The sequence below is a fragment of the Pteropus vampyrus genome, unplaced genomic scaffold (genome assembly GCF_000151845.1).
Source record: "Pteropus vampyrus isolate Shadow unplaced genomic scaffold, Pvam_2.0 Scaffold178, whole genome shotgun sequence".
In the NCBI taxonomy this organism is placed as follows: Eukaryota; Metazoa; Chordata; class Mammalia; order Chiroptera; family Pteropodidae; genus Pteropus; species Pteropus vampyrus.
Genome location: NW_011888959.1, coordinates 1,403,678 through 1,415,522, shown reverse-complemented (window position 1 = coordinate 1,415,522; position 11,845 = coordinate 1,403,678).

The following is an 11,845-nucleotide window of genomic DNA, read 5'->3' as shown; positions in this document are numbered from 1 at the left end:
CGTTCCATGTCTCGGCTGTCGTGAACAACCCTGCCGTGAACATGGGGGTGCAGAGACCTCTTGGAGATAGTGGGGTGGCTGGGTCCTATGGCGGTGCGATTTTCGCTTTCTCGAGGAACCACCATGCTGTTCTCCATGGTGGCTGCACCCGCTGACGTTCCCACCGACAGTGCGCGTGGGCTCCCTTTGCCCCACACCCTCGCCAGCACGCGTTGGCTCTCGTCCCTTAAACGGCCACGGAACAGGTGTGAGGTGCTGCTCACGGGAGTCTTGATTTGCGCGTCCCTGACGATTAGTGAGCAGAGCGCCTTTTCATGGACCCGTTGGCCATTCGCATATCCTCTTTGGAAAACTGTCTGTGCGGGTCCTCTGCCTGTTTGCACGCGGGTTATTCGTGTTTTGGCTGTTGAGCTGCACGCGTCCCTGTGCGGTTTGGATGTTAACCCCTGGTCAGGCGTGTGCTTTGCAAACATTTCCTCCCAGCCATAGCTGTCTTTCCGTTTTGTTGGTTGCTTCCCTTGCTGCGCAGAAGCTTTTCGGTTCGACCTGGTCCCACTGGTTTATCTTTGCTTTCATCGCCCGTGCTTGTGGCGTCATAGCCAAGAAGTCCCCTCCCAGACCAACGTCGAGGGTTTTTTTCCCGCTGTCGTCTTCCAGGAGTTTGACGGTCACGGGTCTTACACGTAAATCTTCGAGCCGCTTTGAATTAACTTGTGTGACTGGCACAAGGATCCCGTTTCATTCTTTTGCATGCAAATGTCCAATTTTCCCAGTGCCGCTTATCGAAGAGACGACCCTTTCCCCATCGTGCGTTTCTGGTGTCCTCATCCAAGACGAGCTGACCGTACGCGCGTGGGCTCGTTCCCGGGCTCCCTGTGCGGTTCCATCGGTCCCTGTGTTTTTATGCCGGCACCGTGCTGTTTGGATTTCTGCCGCTTTGTAGTATAGTGTGGAATCAGGAAGTGTGACCCCTCTGGCTTTGTCCTCCTGTCTCAAGATTGCTTTGGCTCTTTGGGGGTCTTTTGTGATTTCAAGCAAATGTTAGGGTTTTTTTTTTTTAATTTCTATGAAAAATGCTATTGGAATTTTGATAGGGATTGTATTTAATTTCTAGATAGTGGACTCGGGTACGATGGACATTTAACAGCGGTAATTCATCCAAGCCAAGACCACAGGTCGTCTTTCCATTTATTTGTCGTCTTCGTTTTTTTTCATCTTACAGATTTCAGTGCACGGATCTCCCACGTTCTTGTTAAATTTATTCTTAAGGGTTTCATTGTTTTTGTGGTATTTAAATGAGATTGGTTTGTTAATTTTTAATTTCAGTTTGTTTTGTATATAAAAACACGACTCAGTTTTGTGAGTTGATTTTGTACTCTGCAACTTTATTGAATTTATTTATTACTTATAACAGTTTTTGGTGGAGTCTTTAGAATGTTCTGTATATAAGCTTATGTCATCTGCAAAGACAATTTTACTACTTCTCTTCCTATTTGTTTTTTAAAATTTCTTTTTCTTGCCTAATTGCTCTGGCCCAGCATCCTAGTGCTATATTTACTAGAAGCGATGGGAGTGAGCATCATTTTCCTGTTCCTGATCTTGAGGAAAAACTTTTAACTTTTCATCACTGAGTACAATGTTAGCTGTGGGCATGCCACACATGGCTTTTTTTTATGTTGAGGTACATTCCTTCTTTACCTAATTTGTCTAGAGTTATTATCACAAAGGATGTTAAATTTCATCAGATGTTTTTTTCTGCATCTATTGAGATGATCATATGATTTTTTCATTCTTCGTTAACATTTATCGACTTGCATGTGTTGAATCATTCTTGCATACTAGGGACAAATCTAACTCGATAATAATGGTCTATGATCTTTTCAATGTGCTGTTGCATTCTGTTTGCTGTTATTTTGTTGAGAACTTTTGCATCTATTTTCACCAGGGATGTTGGCTTACAATTTTATTTTCTTGTATTATCCTCATCTAGCTTTGGTATCAGGGTAGTGCTGGCCTCATAAGTTGATTTGGGGACTATTCCCTCTTCTTCAGTTTTTGGAAGAGTTTGAAAAGAGTGGGCATTAATTTTTATTTGAATGCTTAGTAGAAGTCACCCAAAGCCCCATCTGGTCCTGGGCTTTTATTTGTTGGGAGGTTTTCGATGACTGATTGAATCTCCATACTGGTTATAGGTCCATTCAGATTTTTCCATTCCTTTAGATTCAGTTGTGGTAGGTTGTATGTTTCCAGAAATTTATCCATTTCTTTGAGGTTATATAATTTGTTGGTGTAATTTTTTCATAGGAGTCTTTTATGATCCTTTGTATTTCTCTGGTATCAATTACAATGTGTTCTCTTTTGTTTCTGATTTTGGGACTTCTCTCTTTTTTATTTAGTCTAGCTAAAGTTTTGTCAATTTTTGTTTATCTTAAAAAAAAAAAACCAGCTCTTAGTTTTGTTGATCTTTTTCTATTATTTTTGAGTCTCCATTTTATTCATTTTTCCCTGATCTTGATTGTTTCCTCCCTTCGGTTAACTCTGGGCTTAGTTTGTCTTCTTTTTCTAATTACTTGGGTGTAAATTTAGGTTGTTTATTTGAGATCCATCTTTTTTCTCAATTTAGGCATTTATCTCTAGAAACTTCCCATATTAAAACCGCTTTGTTGCAGTCATAAACTTTGGTATGTCGTGTTTCTATTTTAATTTTTCTCAAGATTTTAAAAAATTTTCCTTTGGATTTCTTCTTTGACCCACCCATTGATTGCTCAGGAGTGTGTTTAATTTCCACATATTTGTGAATTTTCAAATTTTTCTCCTGTTATGGATGTGTTTTATAACATTGTAGTCAGAAAAGATACTTTATATAATTTCAGTTTTGTTACATTTGTTAAGACTTGTTGTGTGACCTAACGTACGATCTATCCTAGAGAAGTTCCACGTGCACTTGAGAAGAATGTATACTATGCCACTGTTGGCTGGAATGTTCTGTATGTGTCTGTGAGATTCGTTGTTAAGAAGTGTAGTTCAAATCCAATATTTCCTTACTGGTTTTCTATCTGAATGATCTAGTCATTGTTGAAAGTGGAGTTGAAGTCACCTACCACTTTTGCACTGCTGTCTATTTTTGCCTTGAGGTCAGTTAATATTTGTTTAATGTATTTACATACTATGATGTCGAGTAAATATATATTTACAATTACTGTATCCTCTTGATCAGTTAACACTTTATCACTACATAATGGCCTTTTTTGTGTCTTATGATAGCTTTTGACTTGTGGTCTATTTTGTCTGATGCATGTCCAGCTACTCCTGGTTGATTTTGGTCTTCATTTGCATTGAATATATTTTTCCATCCCTTTACCTGCAGCCCATATGTGTACTTAAAGCTGAAGTGAGTCTCCTATAGGCAGTATATAGTTGAGTTTCACATTTTTATTCATTTTGTCACGCTATGTATTTTGACTGGAGAATTTAACTCATTTACATTTAAAGTAATTGTTGATAAGTAAGAACCAACTAATGCTAGCTTATTGTTTTCCAAAGCTGATAACAACTTAATTTTGATTGCATACAAAAACTCTGCCCTTTTAATGATCTCTACATTTTGTTTTTGTTGTCACGATTTACATTTTTATATTCTTCACAGACTGACAAATTATTCTAGCTATAATACTTTCGTCTTTTAACCCTTATACTGGAGTTAAGTGATTTACACTCTATCATTACAGTATTATTCTGAATTTGACAACATACCTACCTTGACCAGTGAGTTTTACACATTTGTATGTTTTCATGTTACTAATTGGTGTCCTTTTATTTCAGCTCGAAAAACTCTCCTTAAAATTTCTTATAAGGCGAGTCTAGGGGTGACGAACTCCCTTAGTTTTTGTTTGTCTAAGAAAGTCTTTATCATTCTTTCATTTCTGAATAGCTTTTCCAGATAAAGTATTATCGGTTAGCAGATTTTTTTCCTTCAACGCTTTGAATATGCCTTCCTTTTCTTTCCCGGCTTGCAAGGTTTCTGCTGAGAAATTCAGTGACAGCCTTACGGCAGGGTTCCCATGTACGAAATGAGTTTCATTTATCTTGCTTTTCAAAATAATTTATTTGGAATTGAAGAAGACACAAATAAATGGAAAGATAACCTGTGGTCTTGGCTTGGATGAATTACCGCTGTTAAATGTCCATCGTACCCGAGTCCACTATCTAGAAATTAAATACAATCCCTATCAAAATTCCAATAGCATTTTTCACAGAAATTAAAAAAAAAAAAAACCCTAACATTTGCTTGAAATCACAAAAGACCCCCAAAGAGCCAAAGCAATCTCGAGACAGGAGGACAAAGCCAGAGGGGTCACACTTCCTGATTCCACACTATACTACAAAGCGGCAGAAATCCAAACAGCACGGTGCCGGCATAAAAACACAGGGACCGATGGAACCGCACAGAGAGCCCAGGAACGAGCCCACGCGCGTACAGTCAACTCGTCTTGGACGAGGACACCAGAAACGCACGACGGGGAAAGGGTCGTCTCTTCGATAAGTGGCACTGGGAAAACTGGACATTTGCATGCAAAAGAATGAAACGGGATCCTTGTGCCAGTCACACAAGTTAATTCAAAGCGGCTCGAAGATTTACGTGTAAGACCTGCGACCGTCAAACTCCTGGAAGACGAGAGTGGGAAAAAAACCCTTGACGTTGGTCTGGGAGGGGACTTCTTGGCTATGACGCCACAAGCGCGGGCGATGAAAGCAAAGATAAACCAGTGGGACCAGGTCGAAACGAAAAGCTTCTGCGCAGCAAGGGAAACAACCAACAAAACGGAAAGACAGCTATGGCTGGGAGGAAATGTTTGCAAAGCACACGCCTGACCAGGGGTTAACATCCAAACCGCACAGGGACGCGTGCAGCTCAACAGCCAAAACACGAATAACCCGCGTGCAAACAGGCAGAGGACCCGCACAGACAGTTTTCCAAAGAGGATATGCGAATGGCCAACGGGTCCACGAAAAGGCGCTCTGCTCACTAATCGTCAGGGACGTGCAAATCAAGACTCCCGTGAGCAGCACCTCACACCTGTTCCGTGGTCGTTTAAAGGACGAGAGCCAACGCGTGCTGGCGAGGGTGTGGGGCAAAGGGAGCCCACGCGCACTGTCGGTGGAACGTCAGCGGGTGCAGCCACCACGGAGAACAGCATGGCGGTTCCTCGAGAAAGCGAAAATTGAACCGCCATAGGACCCAGCCACCCCACTATCTCCAAGAGGTCTCTGCACCCCCATGTTCACGGCAGGGTTGTTCACGACAGCCGAGACATGGAACGACCCACCTGTTTGTTGGTGGGTGGATGCTTAGAGAAAACGTGGTTCCTACAACGGAATATTACTCACCCATAAAAAAGAAGGGACTCCTGCCTTTGGGAAAACACAGATGGATCTGCAGGACATTATGCTAAGATTCCCAGTATTAGATCACTGAACCCTGGCCACAGCTCCACTAGGTGGGTGTTATTCTCAAACCCTCTTTCCTGATGCTCAGACTGAGCCCAGAGAGTTTGAGTCGCTTGCCCAGGTCATGTAGCCGCTTATTGGCAAGCTGGGATTTGTACCGTGGCCTGTCGCCTCCAGGGTCCATGCTCCCTCAGGGATGCGGCCTCTCAGCCCCCTGGGAGGGCGAGAGAGACCTGGATGAGTCACAGATGTCCCAGCTCAGTCCAGCCCCAGAGCTGCGGGGGGTGGAGGCTGCGGTCAGAGCACAGGGTGGCGTGGGACCATGACAGCCCTGACAGATGTCCGTGCTAATTCTCGGAACACGCGAAGATGTTGCTTCACGTGGCAGAAGTTTTGCAGACGTGATTGAGTTAAGGACCTTGCGACGGGGAGACGATCCTGGATGTGTGCACGGGCCCGGTGTCCTTATGAAGTGGAGGTAGGAGGGTCAGAGAGCGCAAAGGCGGACGGCGAGGAGACGGCGAAGCGGAAGTCGGAGACTGGAGGCTGCCACGCTGCTGGCTTTGGAGACGGAGGCAGGGACCGTGAGCCGACGCGTGCGGGCGGCCTTGGAGGCTGGAAAAGGCCAGGACGTGGCTTCCACCCTGGAGCCTCCAGAAGGAGCCCGGTCCTGCCAACACCTCGAGTTTAACCAGTGAGCACCATTGCGAATTTCTGGCCTCTAGAACTGTGAGATGATGAAGATGTATTGTTTTAAGGTGCTAAGTTTGTGGGCATTTGTAGCGGCAACAGGACACTCATCCATTGGGGTTAAGTCCACGGGGCTGGGTGTCGCTCAGGGCTCTTTCTTCCTGAGCAAACAGCAGGGTTGGGAGACCCTCCTGCCCACCACCCCGCTGGGGCCGCCAGGATTATAGGATCGGGGGCTGCACACACATGCCTTGGGTCTTTGGGGAGGTCACAGTAACGGGATACTGGTGACAGCTGCCTTTTACAGGTGCTGTCTTCCTGTGATCCTCACCCCGTGGGGGCGGGAGCCTTCCCTGGCATGACCGAGCTGGCACGGCTGGCGACTGGCAGAGGCCGTCTGCTGGGTGCTCTTGAGCGCAGCTCCACACGGCGCCCACGGCTTACGCTAGTGCGGGGGGAGGGGCCCTTACTTACGCATCACTATCCTTTACCTTCCTACTCACAAAGGGTTGCTGTCCCCTGCCGCTGCCCCTCTGGGCCTGGCCCTGGGCACAGGAAGGTGGTGGAGGAGGGAATGGGCAATCTCAGCATGCCGTGTGGTGCTGGGAAGGAGGGAGACAAGGAGGGGGAGAGGGAGGGCCCCCTGGGAAGGCACGGGGGTCGGGGGTGCAGCCCAGCACCCCAGGGAGAAGGAGGACCTTGTGAAGGGCTGAGCTGGGAGGTCGCCCTGCAGGTGAGGCTCTGGGACGCACCTGGAAGCGTGGGAGCTCGGGCATCAGGGAGGGGAGGTGCACGCTGGCTGTGAAGCCAAGGGCTGTGTGTCACAGGCATTTGTAGGCCGCTGCTGGGCCCGAACACTGGCGAGGATGCCTTGCTGCCCCGAGGCCATCTGACTCATGGGCGCCCCCTCTAGTGGAGACTGAGGCCCGGGGTGGTGACCAGGAGGGAGCTCCTCAAGTCGCCCAGGTGACTGTCCCAGCCCCCATGCCCCAGGGCCTCCCCATCCCAGTTGGGGGAGTGAGGGGTGAGGGCTCCCGTTCCCAGGGGCTCACTGTGGACAGACTCGAGCTGGGGCAATGGGACTCAGGCAGCCCCGCCCCTGTGCAGGGCCCTGGCTGGGGCCGTCCACAGGCTCAGGAGGGCCAGCAGGGCCAGCGGGTCAGCACGGGCTGGGCGTGGTCGCTTCCTGGCCTGGTGGCCTCACAGCAGGAGCTGAGGAGTCTCTCCCAGCACTGTGCCAAGGGCCTAGGTTGGCTGGATGAAGGAGCATCCTTGGTTCAGGGCCCTGGGGTATTTCAAGATGAGGGAATTCTACTCCTGCAGAGGGGGCTGGAGCGGTGGGTGGGGCCCAGGGGCCCCGGGAGCCTTGGGGAGCCACGCTCTGCTTTTCCCCACGGCTTCTGTATGTGGGGAGCGGGAGGATGAGCAGGGGGGCAGCAGGGAGACCCGCAGAGGCTGCTGCCCCGGTCCAGGGGTCCAGGGCGAGGAGAGAAGCTGAGGGAGAATCACCCACCGTGGGGCGGCACCGGGGGCGGAGCCCGGGCTCCTGGCGCAGGCCCTCAGCGCTCTCTGAGGCTCCCGGAGAGGAGGGAGCAAGGAGGGACTGGATGGGGTGGGGGGAAGTGACAATTTGACCAGAAGTCCATGGCAGGGTTGGCCTGGCCCCTGGGATTAGGCCCCAGTGATGCCCTGGGCTGGAGACAGAGGAGACGGACTGGCCAGGCAGAGTAGGGAGCCATGAAATGCCACTGCGTGTGGCTTTGGCCTCTGAGCGATGCCCTAGAGGGGTGTGGACACCAAGTCCTCCCCGCCAGGCCCTGAAGTGGGGAGGCCCAGGCCTGGCACCCCTGGCATGTTTGCAGAACCACCACCTTCCGGGCCCTGTTTGCGCCTGGCAGAAACCATGAGCAAATTGCCAGTGGTAAAACATCACAAAAACGTCGTTTCCTGCAAAATACTGGAAATAGCCATGGTGGCATTGCCCAGCGGTGAAGCAGGGGGCTGGGGCACAGGACGGCGTGTCCCACCAGGACAGTAGGACCCCACCTCTGTGGCCGCATTCCTCAACGGGCACTTGGAAACGGAGGCTGTGCCTCGCCCCCACCTCACCCCCACCCTGTGCCCCTACCCCTCCCCCCCACCTCCCCTCGCCCCCCCACCTCACCCCCCCCCCGCCCCCTACCTCTCCCCGCCACCTCCACCTCACCTGCCGCCCCCACCCCGCCCCTCCACTGCAGCCCGGGCTGCCAGCCCGCCGGGCACGGCCTGTCTTCTTTCTTTGAAACCTTGCACGATTCCAGTATTTTCTTCCTGAGCTTGTTTTCGAAGCAGGTGACTTCCTGCCCACGGCCACGCGCTGGTTCCGACGGGCCCCGTACTGAGAAAGCAGAGAAGATGCTTTCAGTGGCCACGGGCCCGGCACCGCAGAACGTGCTGCACTGCAGCCCGTCGCTGGCCCTGCCCTCTCTCAGGTCCCAGGCCTCTGGGGCCCAACTGGCCTCCTGGGGTGTGGAGGGTCTGTGTGGGGAGCACCGTGCACTCTGGCCCGCCGGGCTGCGAGGATGGGGGGCAGCGACCCCAAGGCGCATTGCCTGAATCCTGGGAGTCCAGAGGTTCACAGACACACGTGCCGGTTGCTCTGGTTGAGATACGAGGCTCTGGAAGGACTTTCTTTCCAGTGACTTCCTTCGGCGTCCTCCTACTTTGCTGAGACCTGAAGGTCCAGGGAGGGGGCGGGGAACCAGTGTGCCGGGCGCCCGCTCGTGCTGGGCAACTCACACAGTCCTTGCCGACTAGGAGGCAGGTTGACACTGGAGCCCGCATCACAGATGGGAAACCGAGCCTCAGAGACAGTTAGGTCTCAGCTTGTGTGAGAAGTGGCTTAGGGTGTCTGTGGTGTCAGCTGGGGCTGGGGAGCCCTGAGGGACCTCAGACTATGATGAATTCGATGCCCCCCTCTGCTCACTGCACAGCTCACTCTCAGGTGAGGGACGCCTTGAGCACAGGTGTGGAGGTGGGAAATGACCCCGTATGTTTTGGGATTTGAGGCTGGCTGGATTGGCGGGGACCTGGGGGCCAGGGAGCCACGTGGAGCCGCGAGGGGTCAGGCTGTTTCAGAAGGGCCACCTGGCTGCTCCTTGGAGATGGTGGAGAAGAGAGAGGGAGGTGAGAAGGCGCGGGGGCCGAAGCGGGTGGCGGCTGCGGAGACGGGCAGGGGCCTGGTGATGCCGAGCGGAGACACGGCTTCTGGAAGGAGGGAGGTGGTCAAGCGTGTCCGGGCTGCCGCGACCCGCAAGAGGAGGCCTGGGGGACGTCGCCGGGAGCCTCCGTGAAGGTGCTGCTGTTACAGGATGGGGAGGAGGTGACGGCCTGCCGGGCAGGGAGGGGACCGAAGGCATTGGCACCTCCAGAGGTGGCGGGAGGAGTACCAGGGGCCGGCTTTGGGGGTCGGGGCCGAGTGCTCGGGCCGCGAGGGCGCTCCAGTCCCAGGGCCCGTGGCTCAGAGGAAGACAGGCCTCAGAGTGAACAGACGCTCCAGGCGTGCTGCCCGGCGGGGCCATTGCCCACGGGTCCAGCCAGGGCCGGGGACAAGGCAGTGCCGCTGGAGGTCAGCCCTGAGGCTGCCTCGGCTTTCCAGACCTTTCTCGGGAGATGCGGTGCTGCCACCTGCGCCCCACACTGCAGCGGGTGCGGTGAGCATTTCCGAGGGGCTCCCAGGTGCCGCTGGTGGCGCTGGTGCCGGAACCACTTTGGGAACCAGTGACACAGCGCGAGAGGCAGAGGGAGCAGTGACCCGGCCGGGACTCTGCAGCTCTGGAGAGAAGTGGCCGGGAACAGCCAGGAGGCTGGGGTCGTCGGAGGACAGTCACGTCAGGGCCTGGGACTGCGTGTGAGAGCAGGCACCCCGAGTGCCACAGCCGGGGCCTCTCTTCCTGACCCAGGACAGTCGGGTGCAGGTGCCTGTGCCCAGGCCTGCCATGGCCACAGGACACGAGCTGGCAGGGGGAGAGGCGGTGACGTTTTGTGCCACCTGCAGTCCTCAGGCCAGCTGCTGGGTGGCCACGGACGTGCTCTTGGCAGGCCCCGAAAGAGCCCTTTGTGGCGGCTGGCCCCTCTGGCATCGTTGGAGGCGGTTGGGCTTAGCGGCCTTGGGGCCACCAGCTGCGGCGGCCTGCCCAGAGGGGCCAGCTCCACCGTTCATGGCCGGGCTGGCAGGTTCACGGGGCATGTGTCCCCAAGCAAAGCAAGACGAGCTCTGCCCCTTTTTCTGGCAGTGGGGGCTTTTGGCCTTCAGCCTGGAGCCACTTTCCCAGGCTGACCCCGGCGGCCCGGCCCCGTGGGAGGGCAGCAGTGACCCCAGCTCACCCCGGGCAGGGGGGCAGTCACGTCCCCTGTCTGGCCCAGTGGCCCCCTCGGTGCCTGTAATTGGCAGGGCCACAAGGAGGGTTTTGTTGACCCCTCAGCAGCGAGGGCAGGCCAGGGGGTGTGAGGGAGCTGGCCCCGTCCATCTCTCGGCCCCCAATTAGCCCTTTCTCTGGCCTGGATCAAGACGTTTTTAAATAGCAACAGTCAAGGGGCCGCGGGGGGCCGAGGGGAGCGGGGCTTCTGGGGCTGCTCTCGGGGGGTGAGACCGCTCTGGAGACGGGGACAAAGGTCCCGCTGGGGTTTAAAAATAGATGCCCGGTTCACGGTGGTCCGGCCCCGCCACCCTGCCTGGCCTTGGAACAGGGGGACCCCCGGGTGTGAGGCCCCCTCCTCCCCACGCCCCCACCCAAGGCGAGTTCTGCCCAAGGGCATTCTGGACAAGACCAGAGTGGGTGGTGGCAGCACATGGGGGTGGTGGCCGGCAGAGGGCCCCGTCCATGCCTTTTCCCGTGTCCTCCCTTTCTACACGGCCGCCCCCGGTGCCCTGGCGTATCTGTCCAGAACCAGCTCGAATGCCACGGCCCCAGCCCCCTTCCCTCTCCCGCCAGGCCCAGCCTCGCCCACGGCCCTCGCCACACTGTCTTTCGCGATGTCCCGCACCGGCCTGGGCACTCCCGGATGGCAGGGCTGTCGCCCCTGAGTCTCTGGTCCTAATGGAGCGGACGCTCAGAGAAAGGGGGAGGGGAGCCAGTGAGGGGAGAGCGCGTAACTCCGATTAAATCCATCCTCTGCCTTTCCTGTCCTCGCCTTTCTCTCTCTCCCCCCTGCGGACACCCCAGCCCTGTCCCCCCATCCCCTGGCCCTGCCTGCACCCTCCTCCAGATGTGCTCTGCCGTTCTGCTCCTCTGGGACAAGGACACTTTTCCATGGCGCAGGGGGGCCCACGAGGAGCTCGGCATGGGCTCCCGCTGTGGCCGTGTCGAGGTGGCCTCAGGGAGGAACCCACTACCCACAATGCTCCAGCAGAGACCGAATGTGCTGGGGGTCAGCGGCCAAGCTGCCCAAGGGCGTCCAGGCCCACGTGTGGGTACAGGCGGGACACGGAGTGGCCCTGAGGACTGACCAGCCCAGGCTCGGGGGGACCCGCCAGCCTGAGGGCTGACAGGACAGAGGCCACAGCTCCCCGAGGCCACCGGCTGGCTCACGGGCTCCACCTGCGGTTGTCAGAATAATGGTCCCCAAGGATGCCCACGCCCTAATCCCCAGAACTGTGACGAGGTCCCGTTCCATGTTAAACAAACTGCCGACGTGATGAAGGTGAATCACCCTGAGGTGAGGAGAC